Raw genomic sequence first — 20,838 nt, 5'->3', positions numbered from 1 at the left:
GTAGATAAATATGATACTCATATTTAATTTATAAAATATTTCGATTTTTAGCCTAATTGAGGTTTAATTCAAACTCGTTTATTACTCTTTAATTTCTTTAATATAATTACTATAATTATCAAATTGTAAAGTAAATTTAATATACACAACATTAAAAAGTAATAGTTCATTAAAAAGTATACCACAAAATTTTAAATAATAATTATATTTAATTCGTTCAAAATACATGAAAAATAGTAATAAAATCAGTGTTTTAAAATCGAATGGCTAAGTGAACCGGAGATGTGGTCGATTTATAATTTTTCTGGTTTGATCGGTTCAGCCGACCGGTTCACCGGTTTTGTGTCATTTTTCTTTTTGGCGAATAACGTTATATGGTTAAAAAATCCAAAGATCCCTAAGATCCGAAATGGTAAACACCAACACATAACCATAATTTACACAAACAACTCGAAAATTGATCACAACTTCCTTGTCCAAAAAATCAACTAAATACAAGAAGTAAACGAATCAAAAATTGATTACAAATTCCTAATCCAAAAAAAATCAACTAAACACAATAACTAAATAAATATTGTATCATAATTTCCACAAACAATCTTCAAAATGTTCAAGCAATTCCAAGAAATAACTATCATAATCAAATTGCCAACTTATATATAAGCTTAAAAAATTTTCATCATCATATTGCTAACTCTGCCAACTTTAGTGTATGCCGAGAATCCTAATCTCTAAATGTCTTCATTATCAAGATAAGGTGCAGCTTACAATTAACTTCAACGTCATCATTAAAAATGTTCAATAAACTTAAGAAAATTAAGAAAATTTCAAGCAACATTTTCAAGTAAAAAATGTTTCATCCCAATCCAAAAAAAGAAAAGAAACCAAAAATAAAAAAAAATCAACTTAACAAAATTTCAAGCAACTTTGAAGGGAAAAAAAGAAAAAAGAAAGTACAATGAACACTTAAAAGCTCAAACCAATGTTAAAAACTTACAAGATTGGAACTATTATCTAATGCCAAATGGTTTATTAGCCAAAAAAAAATTCTAATTTAAGCCTAATAAATAACATGATTTAGTCAATGAAATGCTGATTAGAAACACAACAGTCAATGGACTAATTTTTTTTCCAACAAACGTCAACATTTTTATATCTATTAACACTTGATAATACAAGAGCTAATTACAAAAAGAGGTAACTATCCCCATATCTTTTCTTGCTAGATCTATCAACCATGTTGGGAAGTTATTTTCCTATTCGATATCTTTAACTAGTTTGACCGCCAAATTGTGCCAGGCTATGGCTACAACCATTTCCAGCTCTAGGAACAAAAGAGAATTTGCAACACTCAAAATCCTGTCTAAGGTTACCAATGTCCTCCAGGACTATTTCTATGCTGTTGTCTTGAACATTGCCTGTGTTGATTTCGTCCACTACACCTTTGCAATCTATTTGGACTTCAATATTAGTCCAACCTGCATTCTTTGCCATTACTAGAGCACTTCTAATTGTTAGTGCTTCTTCTTTGCTTGCTACTCCTCTCTTGCGTTCAGATATTCCTTTTACTTTCACAATCTTTCCCGACCAGTTCCTGGTTTTGATCCCCAAACTTGTTCTTACCATTTTGGCTGATATTACTGCATCTGTATTTATTTTGATTGCCTGCCAACTTCTGGAGTGGCCTTGTTTCCTGCATTTGCCATTGTTTCATTTTCATACTCGATCCATTCCTACTGTGCTTTATCAACAATCTGCTTTGCCTTCTTGTTTTCCCAGTGGAATACCATATTGTTTCGTGCCTTCCAGATATGCCATAGAATGTTTAATGTGAGGTTGATTCTGTCTTGTCCTTGGTCCTTATTGGCTGATTACATCACTACTTTCCATCATCTCCATAGGTTACTTTGTAGTTCAGTTATTCCCTCCCACCGGACAAGCGCTATTTTCCATATCATTTTGGCTTTTGTGTAGAAGAAAAATATATGCTCAGTGGTTTCAGCTGCCTCTCCATAGCAGTTGTATATACTGTTTCCCTTTCCTATTCTTCTATATATGGATTCATTCACTGGTAAGCTGTTCTGCAAGCTCCTCCACAAAAAGTGTTTCAGCCTCATCTTCAAGTTAAGGCTCCACAACTTCTTCCATACAGTATGTTTTCTGATTTGCCAACTAGTTTCTGCTCTTGATTCCTTCGTTCTGTTTTGGGGAACTACCTCCACTTTTGCCATAGTGTATCCTGATTTTACTGTGTACATCCCAAATTTGGTGTGTTTCTAGAAAAGTCTATCTCTTTTGCTGTATAAACTAAGGGGTTTACTAACAATGCGTTCAATATCATGTTCACTGAACCATTGCTATAGACAATCTATGTTCCACTTCCTTCCCTCAATCAACTCATTGACATTCCTCTGCTGACAGTGGACAGGTTTTGTTGCTAAGACTTTTCCATTTTCTGCTCCAATGACCCATTTATCCTGCCAGATTTCCACTGTCCTTCCACCTCCCACTCTTTTCCATAGTCCTTCTCGTAGTAGTTCACCACCATTATCGATGCTTTTTCAACACCAAGAAACAGAGTTGGAAGGTTTCTTCTCTAGCCACCTAACCTCTTTCATATATTTAGCTTTCAATACTCTACTTACTAACAAATTTGGAGCTGTAAGAAATCTCCAAATTTGCTTTGCAAGCAGAGCCAAATTGAAAGCTTCCAAATCTCTAAAGCCCAGTCCCCTTTCCCTTTGACATATAAGAGCTTTCTCCAACTAACCTAGTGAATCTTGTTGTTCTTATCTCTATTCCCTCACCAGAATCTAGCAATTCTAGAACAGATTTCCTTACACAGTTCTTTGGATAATTTAAAGCAAGACATAATATATGTTGGCATTGCTATGAGCACATATTTGATCAGGACCTCTTTCCCTCCTTGACTTAGAGTCTTCTGCTTCTACCCTTGCGTCTTGCTAGTGATTTTATTCTTAAGATATCCGAATACCTGGTTCTTTGACCTCCCTATATTCATTGGCAGGCCTAAGTATTTCCACTGGACGCCTCCCTCATGTTGTCCAACGCTTCACTTATCTCCAATCTTGACTGGCTTGGAGTGGTCCTGCTGAAACACATTGCTGATTTGTCAAAATTAATAGCTTATCCAGAAGCTTGTCCATATTGTTCAAGGATTTCCTTCACCTTCATAGCTTCCTGCTTGCTTGCTTTGCAACACAAAAGAGAATCGTCTGCAAAGAACAAGTGAGAGACCATGGGGCTATCTTTACAAATTTTTATGCTAGTGATTTCTTTTGCTTCCACAGCTTTCTTGAGTAAGTTAGACAGCCCTTTGGCACATATAATGAACAAATATAGGGATAGGAGGTCACCTTGACGTAGCCATCTTGTAGGAGTGACATGTCCTACTTATTGTCCATTCAGGTTAAAGGAATAAGAAACAGTGGAAATACAAACCATGATTCATTTAACAAAAGTGGGACAAAATCCCATATGCATCATCAGTCTCCCAAGAAATCTCCATTCTATCCTATCATAGGCTTTAGACATGTCAAGTTTTAAGGTCATGAAGCCTACCTTACCTTTTCTCTTATTTTTCAGGAAATGTAAAATTTCATGAGCAATAAAAACGTTATCCAGAATTTGTCTCCTTGGGATAAAAGCAGATTGAGAGGAACTAATACAGTGCTTTAATTCCCTTTTCAGTCTATTAGCCAGTATTTTTTATATGACTTTATACAGCACTGTACACAGGCTAATAGGTCTGAAATTGATTAACTTCACTGGATTATCAATTTTTGGAATTAGAGATATGATGGTCTCATTGACATATTTAAGCAAATTTCTACTATGAAAAAAACTGCTAATGGCTTTGATAACATCAACTTTAATGATGGGCCAATAGTTTTGGAAAAACAAGGGAGACATACCATCTACACCTGGGGCTTTGTTTGGGAACATAGAGAACAAAGCTTGTTGAATTTCCGTCTCTTCTACTTGTTTAATTAACTACTCATTCATCAGACTGGAAATAGTGCAAGGTATTCTTTGTAGAATCTCATCAAATTCTCCAGGCTTTGTAGGAGTGAAAAGTTCCCTATAGTGATTACACAATTCTTTTTCAATTTCCTACTCATTTCTACACCAGTCCCCATTCAATTTTTGTAACAAGCCGATTTTGTTCCTTTTTCTCTTGGTCATTACACTTATGTGGAAAAACGTTGTGTTCTTGTCACTTTCTTTAAGCCATCTACTCCTTGACTTCTAACTCCAGAATAGTTCCTTCTCGTTATATGCTCTGCTAAGTTGCATTTTCAGGTTTGCTATGTCCCCTCTACTGCCTGGGTCACTTCCTGCTTTCACTGCTTTCAGTTTCTCTTTTTGTTCCTGGATCTTTGCTTTTGTGTTGCCCTTCACTTTCTTGTTCCATTCAAGCAAAGCAATTCTGCATTTCTTTATGCTTTTTACCACTTTGAACATCCGTGAGCCAGCTTGTTCCATTCCCAGGCTTTTATTATCACTTCATCTGTTCCTTTGTCCTTGGCCCATCTTTGATCAAAGTAAAACCTTCGTGTCACTTTTCTGTTATGTGGATTCATATCCAATATCAAAAGACAGTGATCAGAAGCTTCCTTTTCCACATGTTCACATGTTGCTTTATCAAATTTTTGAACCCAACTCACACTTCCCAAACACCTATCCAACCTTTCCCTTACTTCACCCACCCCCTTCCCGGAATTGCACCATGTCCAAGGAACTCCTATGAAAACTACTTCAACTAGGTCATTCCCTTTAATAAAGGAATTGAAATGCCTTAAACTTCCCTCTGGCCTCTCTCTTCCTCCTCATTTTTCTCCATTGGAACATATGTCATTAAAATCCCCCACTAAAACCCAGGTCTCACCCCAATCCCTCTTCTTATTCTCAGTATACTTCCACTGTTCTTTCCTAAAACTTTTCTCTGTAGTTGCATAAAAACCTATCAACTACCAATGACTATTATCCCTCTGGTCTATTACTCTCGCTTCTATATATCAATCTGTTACATTCACTTCATGCAAATTTACTTCATCCTCCAAAATAGGGCTTGGCCACCTGCTCTCCCCTTTAAGTGCACCACAAAAACTATTATCAAATTTGATTCTTTCTTGTACTTGTTTCATGAACTTTTCCTGATTTTTTGTCTTACTCAAAAAAACTATGTTAGGAGAGTGGAGGTTCAAAACCTCTTTTAATTGGGAAATTGTCAAGGGGTCTCTTGCATCTCAACAATTCCATACTTCAACCTTCACTTAAACAATGGAGACGCCAAGGGGTTAGCCTCCAATTCTCCTGTACTGTGAATGGTAGAACTTTCTGCTTTGGAACATCCATTGTATCCTTCTCCATTGGGTCAGGACCTTGTTGATACGTAGGAAACTTTCTTCCCTCCTTGCCTCCTTGTACTTTCTCTATTGGCAATGTCCTGTAGGGAAGCACAGCTGGTTCTTAACACTCTCCTGCCTTATTTCTTGTCTCCTTTCATGCTATTGTTCTCAGGTGCTAGGCGATGCTATTCCTCTTTTCCATTCCTTTGAGATTCCGCAGTTCCAACAACGTTGGCTCTATTTGGATTAACTGTTTTTAGGAGTGTTTTTCAAAAACTTTACTGTAACTGTATATATGAAAAACTTTTACTATAGATGTTTTTTGGATTGTTTTTAAAGGTATTTTCAAAATATATTTTTGAGTATTTTTTATAATTTATAATTTTTTTGGGATATTTTTTTTTAAATTTACACAATCCACCACTATCCCCTCCCTGTTCCTCCCCCTTTCTTTTTTCTCTTCCTCTCCTCCTCCCCTCTATTTCCTCCTCCTTCTCCTTCTCCTCCTCCTCCCTCTTTCCTCTTCTTTCTCCCTTCTCTTCCTTCCCTCCAACCCCAAACCCCTCTCCCGCTCACGGGTGGTGGCTGCGACTTTACCTACCACTCTAACCATGACCATCTTGGTCGCGATCAGATTTGATTGTGACTAGGAAGGTTGCGATTAGTTGAGGAAAAGGAAATTAGGGAGCGGGGAAAGGGAAAGAAGAAAGGAGGAAGAAGAAGGAGAAAAAGGAGGAAGAAAAAATGAGAATGAAGAGGAGTAAGGGAGGAAAGATGGGCGGAGAGAGAGAAGAGATGAGAGAGGGTCGTGGGTGTAGGGGTGATGGCGGTAAGGTGGTGGGCGTGGTGGTGAAAAGTGATGGGTAGTGGTGTATTTTGTTATATATTTGGAGTTATTTTTGACATATTGTATGGATATGGTGTTTTTGGAGTTGTTTTTGTTTGTGTATTACTATAGCATTGTAGATGAAAAAATTGCTTCTCAAAAAAGTCTAAATCCAAATAGAGCCATTCTTATTTATCATTTCATTACCTGAGTTTTCTTCTATGACCATGTCTGCTGCTTGGTTGTCCTCTACACTTCCTTGCTTTCTTCCTGTCCTACTAGTTCTTTCATTTCCCCTCTTGTTTCCTCCCCATCACTGTGGACTTTGGCTTCACTTCTTCCTTTATCTTTTTCCTTCTTCTCCTTCACGATGTTCTAATCAATGTTTTCTCTTAGAATTTCCATCCACCTTATCTCATTCTCAATCATTCTCTGGTCTTTGTCTTTGTTCTTCTTATATATCCCTTCCTTTACTCGTCATTGGATCATTGGTGCTTGGGCTTTGGCTATATTGTTTCTTTGCTGTTGTTTCTGCCACGCTTTTGACCTTTATTGCTACAACTTGACTCTGAACATCTTCTTTGCTAGGTCTTTTCCAAGCTTTCAAAGGGGATGTCATTATATCTCCCGCTCGCAGCCATACTCCAAACTGTCCTTCCCTATTATTTTGTCCATCCCCACTTCCTCCATTACAAGATTTATCCCCATGTCCTATAATCCCACAATTATAGTAGAAATTCGGACACCGTTCATATCTAAATTCTACCCATGTATTCTCTCAATCCAGTTTCACTGAAGTTCCTCTCACTAACGATTGGAAAACATCCACTTCACCTAATATCTTCATAAGTCTACCATTTTCCCCTCTCCTATTGGGATTATCACTTCCCTCACTGAGTTAAATTTTTTTCAAGTTTAAATCCAACTGCTCTGCACATCCAATGAACGAGGAGGTTCCAAATTTGTATCCATAGGTATGCAAACCTGAAGTGGTTAAGGTTCCGTTCGTACCCTGCATTCCACTGCTTCATAACTAGGATCTGGTTGTCTATTATCCATGGACCTCCCTTCATGATTTTTGCTCTGTCCTCTTCTCTTTTCAGTTGAAACTGAAACAGGTTTGGTCCTAGTTCTGTCACTACCAGATTTCTTGGGTATCCCCAAGCATGAATTGTAAAGTTTTTCATTCCTATGAAGTTTGCCACCTTTATGTATGCTATGGACTAATTGTGGTTAATAATAAAGTTACGATGCATACTTCATGTATGCTATGGATCATTGCTTTAAACAATAGTAAATTGTTGGTGGTTGTACTCCATCTAACAAAATAAAGCTAAAAGGAAAGATAAAGGGAAAGACAATAACATTGATAGCTAACAGATTATTGTAGCCAATAGGCAAACATATTTTAGTAAGAAAAGCTCTGAATTAGTGGCTAAATATACATCTTTTACATGATTATTACATCAGTTTATCAAATTTCATCTCCTTATCTAGTTCACTTGAAAAAACAATGTTCCGGTTTAATTTGCCGTCAAGGTTAGTGCTTTTAATGGAGTCGAGCCAATCCTGAGTATCTAATGATCGAACTCGACTCGAACCTTTATCGAGCTAGGCTCGAGCTTACTCGATTAGTAGTTCGAGCTTCAAAAAATGTTCAACATCGACTCGTCAAACTCAGCTTTAAGCTTGAATTTGAATTCAAACTCAAGTTGCAAAAGCGAGCCAAGCTTAATGATCTCGAGTGAGCTCGAGACTCGTGCTCGAACACTTGAATCTATTAACAACCAAGTTTCAACCTGTTAACAAATTTTTCAGAAAATTTCACAACTAGATCTACATTTGAAATAGATGTAGAAATCACAAATTCACAATACAAATTTGATTGGTACAATCCCTCTATTAAATCCAAGTTTCTACATTCAAAGTAGTCAATCTAAAGTCTAAAATAACTTAAGTTCATGTCAATTACAAATTTGAAACATTGCCATAACAATTAAGCATCAAGTAGTTCAAAACAGATTCTAAAGCAAAAAATACTATGCAAAAGGCAACAAAAAGGGGTCAAGGGGTTAATATTTCTTACCAGATTACACAGTTAGTGATATGGTATCAGCCACTGGCTCTATTGAGGTGGTTCTGTGACAACCAATAGGTGCATGTGTGCTTTGTTTCCTTCAATGGTGGTAGTAGATGGGTCACTGCAAAAGTAGATGGTGGTACGCTACGGTTACCCAATGGACGGTGGTTAGATAACTGTTTAACTAGTTTATGGTGGTGAGGTGACCGGTTGATAGTGGTAGGGTAGTTTGGGTGATGAAAGTGACAGCTGAGGAAAAGGAAAGAAAATTGGAGCAATGGGAAATTTTCTTAGCGATTTAGGAAAATTTTAGGGTGTTATTACTAGATACATAATAAAATGACACTAAAGCCCCTAAATTTCGAGCTAGTAGAGCTCGACTTGACTCATTTACTAAATGAGTATATTTTCAATTCGAGCTCGACTCATTTACTGAGATAAATGAGCCAAGTCAAGCTCCTAACGAGCTGGGTCGAGCTCGGCTTGTGAGATACTCTATTTGATCAATAGTCTAGTCAAGGTGTAAGACCAAAAAAGTGAAAAGTTCATTGAGGGCAAAATCAAGGTTGAACTTTACATAAAATCCAACATCAAAATATTATCCCAATTCAAAGTATAAATTCATAGTAGTAAAGTTACAAGAATTTCACAGTGAAGTAGTAAACACTAGTAACACATACAGATAATAACGATGCAAAACCCAAAAAAAAATTGAAAGACAAGCACTAGAAGAAAGAAAAATAAATTGAAATTAATTAGCATTAAAATATAACATGTAGATAAAATTTTGTAAAAGGAAGAGAGCTAACCACAGTCCCGGATTTGCATAAAAGGAAAACATCCCGAATTTGGTGAAAGAAAAAAGAGTTTTCACTACTTTACTCGCATGCCAATTCAAGATTAGAGTGCAATTTGAGAACTTGGAGGGCTCTAGAGTCGTAGATTTAGGGCTGGAAGGATAGGAAAGACTCTATCAAGGCCTTGAAGCCAAAGGAAGAGAAAGGAGTAAAAAAGAGAAGACAACGGCGATTTCACTGAAGTTGGGGAGCATTAGGGCTTCGTTCAGTAAAGTATGGTTTAATTTGTTTTTATTAAGGATTATATAGAAAACTCAAATATCGCCCGTTTATGGTTCATCCAGTTTTTTTCGGATCACAAGGTTGACTGTTCTTGACGATTTTATGTTACTTTGCAGCTTTAGTGCTTAATTGGACTGAAGTCATGGCCAATTCATAGTTGAATCGATCAAACTGGCCGGTCCAATCCAGTTCTGAAAATAATGAATAAAACATAATCAACAGTTAATACATCTTTAAATGTTTGAACTTCTCTATAGCCTTCTCAATTTGCTCCTACTAAGATTTGTCCAATCCCTTTATTCACAGTCACCAGATTTTTGTACAAGTTTATCAAAATTTAGCTTGATTTAGAAACTTGAAATTAATCCAATACAATCCAGATTGATTCAATTTTTTCCTTTTCTAATTTAAGCTTTAACACTGATCAAATCCTCTTAACTCGCTTTTGGAGGGGTAATTATGTTGCATACAAGAAATGGAAAAAGGACAAAAAGCATTTTATCTAGCACTTAGACTACTAATCAGAATTTTTTCTTAAAGCAAAGTGTAGACACCAAATTTTTGTCAATTTTAATATTTTCTTGAATTTTTATCTATTTAATGGGTCATTTACTTTTATACATTTTAATGTGATTTTCTTGTTTTGTAGGTTTATTTGAAAAGAGAAAAAAATCAAAAAAAGGAAAAGGAAATCAAGAAAAAAAATCACCCTCCAATCATTTTTTTCCACCAAATACACTATTGGCCCAATTTAATACTCAATCTTCCATTCCCCTTTCTTTTTCTATTTTGGTACAAAATCTATTATTACAAACCAAATCTAACACCCACCCCACCATTTTTTCTTCTTTTCCTCTCTCGGTCCTTTTTTGGTTTTCTCAAGACACAACACACTAACACTCCTCCCCTCACTCTCTCTCAACCCTTCCTCCTTCTCAATTTCTCACACACACACAACACTAAACTAGGCCACATTTTCCCCTCAGTCTCCCAAACTTTCTCTCGGCTCTCTCACTCCCTCCCTCTACGCATTTTCTACTACAAATCAAACATAATAAAAAGGGGATTAGGCGGTTTGACAATTGAAGCTTGGAATTTCATCAAAAAATTTTAGCCAAGGGACAACCACTTTCATTGAGATATTTTTCAGCTTTTTAATCATGTTAAATGCATATTTTGTTGCTTGTTTTTCTCTTGCTTTTGCTGGTTTGTTGTTGTTGTTGTTGTTGCATTGTTGGGATTTTAGGCAAGTCATAGGACAAGATTAAGGGAAGATAAATGGGTTTTGTTTATGCATATAAAGTGTTTGAAAAAATACCAAAAGGAAAAACCGAATTAAATTGGGTCTTTTTTTTTTTGTTGATTTAAGGTCATAGTTGGATTGTAGAAATCGCAAGAAGAGTTTTGGTGTAAATTTAATGGTTTTGGTGAAGATTTGAATGATTTTGAAAAACACAAAAATCAGCTGTAATTTGCACTTTTGAGCATTTTCGTTCGTTTTTTGTAAAAACTAAGGCCAGAAACGGATTCTACGCAAAAAATTGAGTGAAAAGATGTATTTTGGTGATTTTTTGCGACCAGAGAGATTGCCAGTAGCGGCGATCTAACAACGGCTTTACTACTAGCATCTACCATGGATGCCCGCACCGGAGCTTCAATCCACCAGAAAAGAAAAAAAAAAAAAAAAGGAGGAAGAAAGAAAAGAAAGAAAAGGGAAAGAAAAGAAAGAAAGAAAAAGAATGGGCTTGTGACTTTCATTTCATATGGGCTGGATTAGTTGGGCTTGTGTTTAATTTTTGTGGGTTTATGACTGGGCTTTGAATTTAAGCCCATTGTGTCCATTAGATTTGAGTTTGTTAAAGTTTTAATTGGGCTTTCTTGTCTTTTAATAAATTAGCCCGCCTTTTTCTTTTGGGATAGAGTAGTCCGGCCCAAGTGATAAAGAAGAATAATGATCCAATTTGTTGTCTTCACATTTTACCCAAATCTAAAATTGAATTTGTAAGCCCCTGATTTTTTGAGTAATTATATTGCAGTCCAAAAAATTTAGATTTCTTTCATTTAGACTAATTTAATTGTATTTTGATCCTTAAACTTTATCTTTATTTAATTTTTGACCCATTTTTGTAAAATTATATTTTGACCCCAAAAACTTTTTTATTTTTATAATTTAGTCCCTAATAGTTTTGATTCCCCAATTATAATCGCTCCCTTCCTTTAGTTGTTAATTATGCTTCTCTTGCATGTATTTAAATTATGATTTCAAGTGTTTTGAATTTATTTATATTTTTTTAAGATGGTAATGTGAATCTTGTACATCTTTATATTTCCAATTAAATTGATGCCGTAATCCTTTTGTCGTTTTGATTATACATAGGGTGTCACCACTTCAAAAAGAAGGTACCCCTATTATCCTTTAAATTTTGATTATATGTTCTTATGTGCTTATACGTGTTCCTGTATGTTTATATGTTTTTACATGTTTTATTATTTATTCAATTTTTTAATGTTTATTTTAGTTAATTTTATAATTATTTGGAGAGATACTTAAATACCTCAAGATGTAATAGATAGGTAATATTTTTGAAAAAATTGTAATTAGATAGACTAATGTAATAGATAGAATAGATAGATTTATTTTATTATATTTTCTCCCATTTTAGATTGTAGTTAGATCCCCCATTATAATAGATAGGTTTCGTGTGTTTATATGTTTATGTGCTTATATGTTTTACCCGCTTTCTTAGGATTTTGCATCTAGATATTATTCTTCTGTGTTATGTGCTATATGCTCTTATATGTTTACTTGTTTTTAATTCATACTTTATTTGTTTTATTATGAATTATGATTGCATGATGTTACCACACTAGTCCAACGTTAGTTGTGGCTTCTCCCTCCACTTTCTTATTAGTCCAATACTAGTGAGAATTTCTAAAATGGGTTAATCTAACGCTAAACCCTTAGATCATCCACGTGCTAGATTCATGTATTGTGAGCTATTCGTTCCATTTCACACATATTTTTCTATTTTAAGATCTTTTCTCATTTGTATGATATTTTCTCTTATATTATTCCCTTACCCTATATGTGTGTGAACCATATCATTTAAAATTGTATCTTATTTAGCAAATTATAAAATAAGGTAGTTCATTTGCTTGCTTATGTTAGAAGAGTCATTTTCTGAATATGAGAAATTGGTGATTATAGATCTTTAGCTTAAATGTCCCATTAATCCCTTTATAAGAAAGAAAATTGTGTCACGAGTTTTATCTCCCGTATCCATTATATTGCATTCACTTTTCTTTGATCACTTATACTTACATATAATTTAATTTTCGTTTTTTCGAATCTCATTTTTGCATACTTGTGACCCTTTCAAGGGATTATTTTTGAGTTTCGCAATTAATGCAATTGGTATCAATTAGATCTTGAATGGATATTTTGCCCTTTTTTTTTATAGTTTCTTTAAGTTTAGGTTTGCATCCATATAGGAATATCCAATTGTGATAAGTTTAAATGTTAGATTAGGAAAATTTTGACAAAATATTGCAACTAACTTAAACTATGTTGAAAGGGTGCCTTAACTTTGAGTCAATCGAACCATTGCCTTCCCTTTTTTCAACTGTGATTTTCGAACTCATTTTCGAAAATTTGAAGTTATCAAAAAGGGTTTTATTTTATTTTTATTTTTTGTTAAAAATATTTTGGGTGACTTGGTACATCTAAACTCAATACCAAGTGACGACTTCTATTTTTTTTAAAACTCTTTTTAGACTAAATTTTGGGTCCAAACTGTTTCATTCTTTAAAGTCTCATTTTAAACCCTTTTTCACTTATATTTTTTAAATGAAAAACAACATTTTTTGTAAAAACATTTTCATTGCGGAAAATGGGGCGCAACGAAAAGGAAAAGGCTACTTGGGTAAATGGACAACATTTATTTGGGGACTACTTCTAATTCTAAGCATGCTTTTTCCTAGTTTTCTCCTTTTCTATAAATTTTCCCCGTAATCACATATGGATGCTTGTGTATGAGTTTAATTACATCGAGAAAAAAGCACAAAAAAGAAACATAAAATTACCCTAAAAAAATAACGTAAAGAAAGGGTTTTGGAAATAGTTACGTTGTCTCTAGTTTTGGATTTAAGACGAGAAACAATTGTTTAATGAGCTTCGGATAGCATTCAAAACGTCGATCAGTTCTGCTGTTGATGCTGCTAGTTTGATGATATTGACACATAGAATTTCTTAGATTTTCTTAGGATAGATTTAAGACGTGAGGCTCAAGTGGAGATTGGAGAGCAGAGGCACACAGCAATTGGTGAGGGAAGAACTAAGAAGGCAGAACCAGAGGGGAAATGAAATTAGGGCATTGGGCTTTCATTGTCATTCTGTTCTGTCTAAATCTTCTGATATTTTTTATTGTTTCTGTATATTTAATATTTCTAATATATATTGATACATTTTGACACGTAAATATTAGTATTTAGTAATTATATATTTGAATATAGAATTATATATACCAAAATATAAATATATTATATATATAATACTAAGAATATAAACGTGAGGATGAGGAAACGAACAATGAATTTTGTCCATCATTGGCACCATGATTGTGAGGGTAGCGTCGTAATTTCACATCAACGATTAATTCCATACAGCGAAGCCTTTAATGCATTGTATGGATGGAAATTATTTCTCAATTGTGTTTTGACTATAGTGTCCTTCAATACTAATTGTGCCCCTCATTGACTGATTAGATAGGAAAAAGAAGTGTGAGCATGGTTCTTGAATTTTTCCCATTGCAATATCTATTATTATTTATTAGTATACATGTTCTTGATTTATGGTGAACTTGTTTCCAGGTTGTAGTTGCTGCAATTCGAAACAGAAATTTAAGGTTACCAGAAAATCCCGAAGAGTTAATATGAGATAGATGATAAAGATGCAATTGGACGCACTAACCAGTACAGGTAATTAAACAATTACAAGAATTTCAGTTGCGCCAGATATGATTGGTTGTTCTTTTTCCGTCGCAGCAAATCAGATTGATGAAACTTGGACTAGGGGAAAATCTTGAAATAGCCTGTTCTTGAAACAATCTCAACTATTAAACGGGTTGCTAGACAATGCTGTTAGAGTTCGAGAAGGGGCGGCTCCAGAGCCTGGAAGGTATGCACAGTAACACAAGTAGAAGAAGTCAAAATTCTGATCAGAATGCTCCCAATACTTTTTAGTACAGTTATAACGAATACGTGCATGGCACAGTTGCAGACATGTTCAGTTCTTCAAGGGTACTGCATGAATACTCACGTAGGATCTCTAAAGATTCCATTAGCTTCAAATCCAGTGATTCCTCTGCTTTTCATGGCCATTCTTGTTCCAATCTACGAGTTTTTGATCTTTCCACTGGCTCGAAAATTCACTGGTCACCCAACAGGGATCACAACGTGTAGGCTTCAGTTTCGTACTCTCGATCAGCTCAATGGGTATAGCTGGATTGATTGAGGTAAAAAGAAGGCATCAACAACTGAAGGATCCACTGAAGCCAATCAGTCTTTTCTTCCTCTCTTTCCAATACGGAGCCTTGGCATCGATGAGATGTTTTCAGTGATTGGACTACTGGAATTTTTTAACAGGGAGGCTCCCAAATGGATGAGATCTCTCGCGACTTCATTTGCACCTTTATCACTCTCATTTGTAAGGGTAGCAATTTCTTACACAACCCGAAAATATGACACGAATCTAATACAAAATTAATGGGTTTGGGTTAAGATTTCGCAGATTCGTATTAGAATCGGATCAAACCCGATGAATCCAAAAAGAAAACAGGTCTAATTCAGATTGACCTGATAACCCGTTTATGAATTAAAAATAATTTAATAAATATAAAAAATATTTTATCTAACTACTAAGTTATTCTTTTTTTTTCCAAAGGCATTAACCATTTAATCAGAAATGAATTTGTTTAACTTGTGTGAAGTTGGAATTGTTTTGTTTAGACAAATGATATATTACATTATTTTTTACTTTTAAAGTGTTTTAACTTATTTCAGATCTGATTTGGGATAAAATACTTTTACGGTGTTTTAATTTATTTTAGATCTGGTTTGAAATTATTTTATTGAGATTTTTTTTACTTGATTACGTAACTAGTCTTGTGCGGAATTGGTTTTATTAGAAATTATAGCGGTAGATTAGTAAATTAGAATTATGTTTCGGGTCATTCGAATGACCTACCAACCTGAAAATTTCGTGTTCGAGTCAAACATGTTGACCCATCACTAATTGACGGGTCGTGTTTAGATCAGCGAGTCTCCTGTTATACCCGAATCTTGACCTAACCCGTTAACCCATTTTTGACTCGATTGCCACCCCTACATTTGGATGCTTCTTGAGTAGTCTTCATCAACGTAGTGAATGCCATTTACCAAGAAGGTTACTCCAAGTAAACAGGGATGATAAGAGACAGCAGATTTGAACCACAATAAGTTGGAGCTGTTCTACTGGTTCCTAGCCATCCTAAGTTTTGTGAACTTTGTTAACCATCTCTATCGGGCTTCATGGTACAGGAATAAATCAGATGCAGATGAAGCCAATGCTTTGAAATGGCCATATTAACTTTGAGAAACATTAGGCCATCAAATTGAATTTGTGGCAGTTTCTTCCTCTACATTCCTATGATGACTTATATCTACACAAACAGCATCCCTCTTAAACGACTTGCATAAAAATGTAATTTTCTTGTCTTTTTGGTTGCTAACAAAATAAATTGTAATTGATGATAAGATTTGACGGTAAGTAATTAGTAGACTTTGATTTCAAAGCCACAAGTAAAATCGGTTGTATCCTAGAAAATAAGAAAAATCAAGTCCCAGACAATACCTTTCCGGATATCTAATTAGAATAGCCAACTGACCTGATTTTACATTATAAATTAATTTTTCACAAAACGTTTACAAATATCAGTAGAAAATTTAACCTTAAACCTACTATATTTCACACTACTATATTATGAGAAAATCTAATCTTAAACTAATATGTCTCAAGTCCGTTCCCTGTAACTATAAAAATGATAGATTGTTTTACCTTCGTTGGCTGCAATTTGAAAATTTCTTTCCAATCATGCTCTTTTGAAGAGCATATAATCTTTAATGGAAACTTATGATATGAAAGGCAAAATAAAATTGAAAAAATCTAAAAAGCAATCCTAAATGTGAAATATGGACGATGCCCATTTTGCCTTATTTATAAAACTAAAGGTACAGATCAAATTTAAATCGTACTCGAGAGAGTTAAGAATCTAAAATCAAATTTTCATTCTAACTGATGTCAAATTTTCAAGAAGATCTCTTACCCTTGAATGCACAGTTTAAATATGATCAAAAACCTTATTCTTTATTATGGCTGAAGTGCATCATTCACATTCACAGTCCACATGTGTATTTGATTTTCATATTCTCTCCTATTCATTTGTATCTTTTATACCATTGGTTTTTAGGTGTGCAAACAAGTTGAGTTCAATCGAATAACTCGCGAGCTTACTCAGTCAAAACTCAAGTTTGAGCTCGTGTTGACAAAGTTTGAGCTCAAACTTGAGCGGCTCAAATTGCTTGATGATTTTGAACTCAAGCTTAATATGTAAAGTTCAAAAGCTTATCGAATGTAATCGAGATCAATCTAGCTTCACATACATATGTTTTTTTTTAAAATTTTTAAATTTACTAGTGTGAAATATCTATCTTGTTCCTAGTTTAGATTATATATAATATAAATTTATATTACTTAAACTCGATTGGGATCAATTCAACTAGATTGAGCTCGAATTAAGATTGACTATACTTGATTTGATCGAACTTGAGATCGAGTTCAAGTAAGGCAGACCAAAATTGAGCTCGAGTTCGAGATCGAGACCAACTCAACTTTCAAGATTTCGATGAGCTCAAGCTCAAGCATCAAGGTTGAGTTTATTAATTAGTCGAATTTGAGCAGTGCACTATTCAAGTTTAATTTAACGCAGTTACAACATGTGAATGTTAAGCCTCAAAAATAACCCAGACTTACTATTAAAAAACAAAAAATCAAGAGTAGCCGTACTTTCAAAAGAAAGAAACATTTTTAAATTCTTTTTTCATAATTAGCCTCTTTATCATTAATTTATTGAAATCATATATCCATGACTATAATTATCTTGTGTGATCGGCTAATGACTTATTAAATGAACTTCCATACCAAAGACAAAGTCAAGCCAGCTGAATCATCATCCTTTCAACTCACTATTTTACGTCATCCTTACCGAATCTAAGCACATTATACGCAATTACAAAGTCAAGTCATTTCAGTCTAAAATACATCCAAAAAAAGAGACAGTCAAACCTTCTGCTTTTGGTCAAGTTTTCTTCTCCCACAGTCTATAATCGCAAAGTAGCTGACGGGAAAAAAAAAACTATTATCGCACATTTTTGTTTGGAAAAATAGCCAATTTCACCCTAAATTTTTTTACCAGTACCGATTTAATCCCTAGCTTTTATTTCTAACCAATTTAATATTTGAATTTATTTTGCAGTTCCAAATCAGGACCTTTGTAGTGGTATCACTGTCTAAAACCGATCTGACTTCTAATTGACTAATTGAATTGGGGTATTATGGGAACACCACTTACATGCCTGTAATAAAACAAGTAAAATCACCCGATACAATCTTTAAATCGTGTAAAAAATCACCAGATACAATCTTTAAATCATGTAAAAAATCACCATATATAAAACTTTCTTAAAGTATAATCTTGTGATTTTTTATATGATATACTTGATTTATTACAGTTTCATAAGTAGCGTTCCCAAAACACCCTTGTTTTGTTCGTCAATTAGGAGTTAGATCAGCTTTAGATGGTGGCGCCGCCATGGAGGTTCTTAATTGGAACTGCAAAATAAGTTCACATATCAAATTGGTTAGGAATAAAAGTTAGGGACTAAATTGACACTAATGAAAATGTTTAAGGATGAAATTAGCCATATTCCCTTTTTGTTTTTGCTCTTGCATGTGTTTAAATGGTCATGGTATTTAAATTAAATTAATCCACCAAAAATCAAGGGAATTACTTATAGTTTCTTTTTTTAAATGTTTTATAACACTATTAGATGAACTTTGACTTCAAGAAAATCATACTACAAATTTACTCCCTTCAAAAAAGAAACAAAAATGTTTGTAGCTTTACATAATGCTTGAAGCCTTCTAGATAAATGAATTTAGACCGTTGTTCATACAGTCTTAGAATTAGGTTCAGCTCTCATTCTCTTTTCCTACTTCTAACTTCCAAATAAGTTCTATTAGAAAAAAAACAGAAAAACTGATGAACCATATTTGAAGGTTATTTGTTGACTTAGGTAAAACTTTGTCTTATAATAAGTCATGGGGTGTATAAATTTACATTGATTGATTTTTTTTTTTTAGTTGTATCCAACAATGAAAAAATAAAGGCCGTCCTTTTTGGACTTCTATATTAATCTATTACATCTCCGATTTATGACTTCTTCTTCGTTTCTATAATACTAAAGAGTCTATTTTACTTTATTTTTAGTAGTTTTATATGTTGCCTAGATTTGACAATTCCAATTCTTGAAGCCTAAACTAAAGGTTTTCTTTCGTCAGAGATACTGTCCTTGGAAAAAAAAAACAATTTATTTGTTAAACTTAAAACCAATCAATAAACCTCCTTGATAATGAACTAGGCCTCAGTTGACCTTTTAATTAAAACCTAAGATCCCATTTGGATTACTATGTTTTAGAGTTTATGTGGAAAAATATACTATAGCTATTTAATATATGTGAGATAAAAAGGTAATTAAAAAATGTATTCACGAAAAACGTAAAAATTTTTTTTGATAAAAACCTATAATCCAAATTAGCATTTTACCAGTTTCTTGACGACATTAATAGTTGATTAGCTTAATTTATTTTGTTTGTATATTTTTTGTGACTATGTGGCTTTCGTACGACAACTGTTCAAAAAAATTGCCACAAGTGACGGTAATATTCCTTTTTATCCAAGAAAATTTGCCAATGTTTCAATTTTTTGTCAACCATAAAATTGTAACTATAATCTGCACTCACGTATTTCTTGTTTTCAGAAAGGGATAATTTCACAAAACCTCCCCTGAGGTTTTTAACAAATATAGACAGCTCCCCTTAGGTTTTAAAATTACATATACCTCCCCTACTTTTACTGTTTAGTAACAATGTAGGTCTAACAACCTAAATTTTCTCTCAAATATCCTAAATTGCCCTTTTGTACAAAACTAAGAATCATTTTCTTCCACATTTTGCATAAATCAACAAGTTTAATTCCTAACAACCATCCAAACATAAGTTTTAAAATCAAATAACTGTCCAAAAGATTCCAAATTGCATATACAATATCAATACTTGTCACGCAAAAAAAATAAATAAAAAAATAGATGCAAACCTCATTGACAACCAATTTTATACCCCAAATTAAATATTAGTGCTCAAATACTTTTTCAATACAATTTAATCTGACCTAAAACCACTATTACAACCCTCCTATGAGTTTAAAAATATTAATATCTTAAAATTAGAGAATAAATTCTACCTCCCCAATAAAATCATAATAAAAAATTTCTAATCCAATGAAAGAAATTCTTATGTAATTATTGACATTTTATAAAAGCTTTTTTACAAAAACAAAATATGAGAAATTTCACATCTTTAGTTCTTCTTTCTATTTCAACTATCAATTTCATTATTTATTTCTTTACCACTGTGAGTCTATTCATTTGCTTTTACTTTGACACATAATCTATTCCCTCTATTGATTTTGTAATTTCAATTTGCTAATATCAACAAAACTAAAAATAATGAAAATAGGTTTTATTAATTAGAAAAGAGAGGAGCGAAAATAGACAAGAAACAAAAAAATAATTTTTTTTTAGGTTTTGAAAATTTATTGCCTTAAATTTAAAATTTTCTACCAAGTGGAGGATATTATAGGTATTTTACTATATCAACGGAGGTAAGTGTAATTTCTTAAATCTGAGGGGAGCCAAGTGAAGTTGTCAGAGACCTCAAGGGAGATTTCTAAAATTATCCCTTTCAGAAACCTTAGTATTTGATTGGAAGTAATTAGTTGAAAATGTCAACATTTGTTTGAGATGTATCAATTTGCATCAAAAGGAATCAAAAGAAGTCTTAGTATTTTATTAGTAACGTTGGGGTTAAATGTTTAGCAAAGGATACTCGTATAAAACATTTTACCTCCACATGGAATCAAGGAAATGATAATTTATTTTGTCTAGAGTTGATTCAACTAAGTTAGAGCATAAATCCAAGGTTGCAGGAAAGGGACAGAAAGTCAAAAGGGACTTAAACATTAGAATGATTCTCCACGACTAAGTTTCTGCAAATCTAATCCATGGTGCAATATATATATAGGCAGCTGAAAAGGCTGTTTTTTCATC

The sequence above is a fragment of the Coffea arabica genome, chromosome 1e (assembly GCF_036785885.1).
Source record: "Coffea arabica cultivar ET-39 chromosome 1e, Coffea Arabica ET-39 HiFi, whole genome shotgun sequence".
Classification (NCBI taxonomy): domain Eukaryota; kingdom Viridiplantae; phylum Streptophyta; class Magnoliopsida; order Gentianales; family Rubiaceae; genus Coffea; species Coffea arabica.
The sequence above is the reverse complement of the archived record's forward strand: the minus strand, read 5'-3'. Positions refer to the sequence as shown.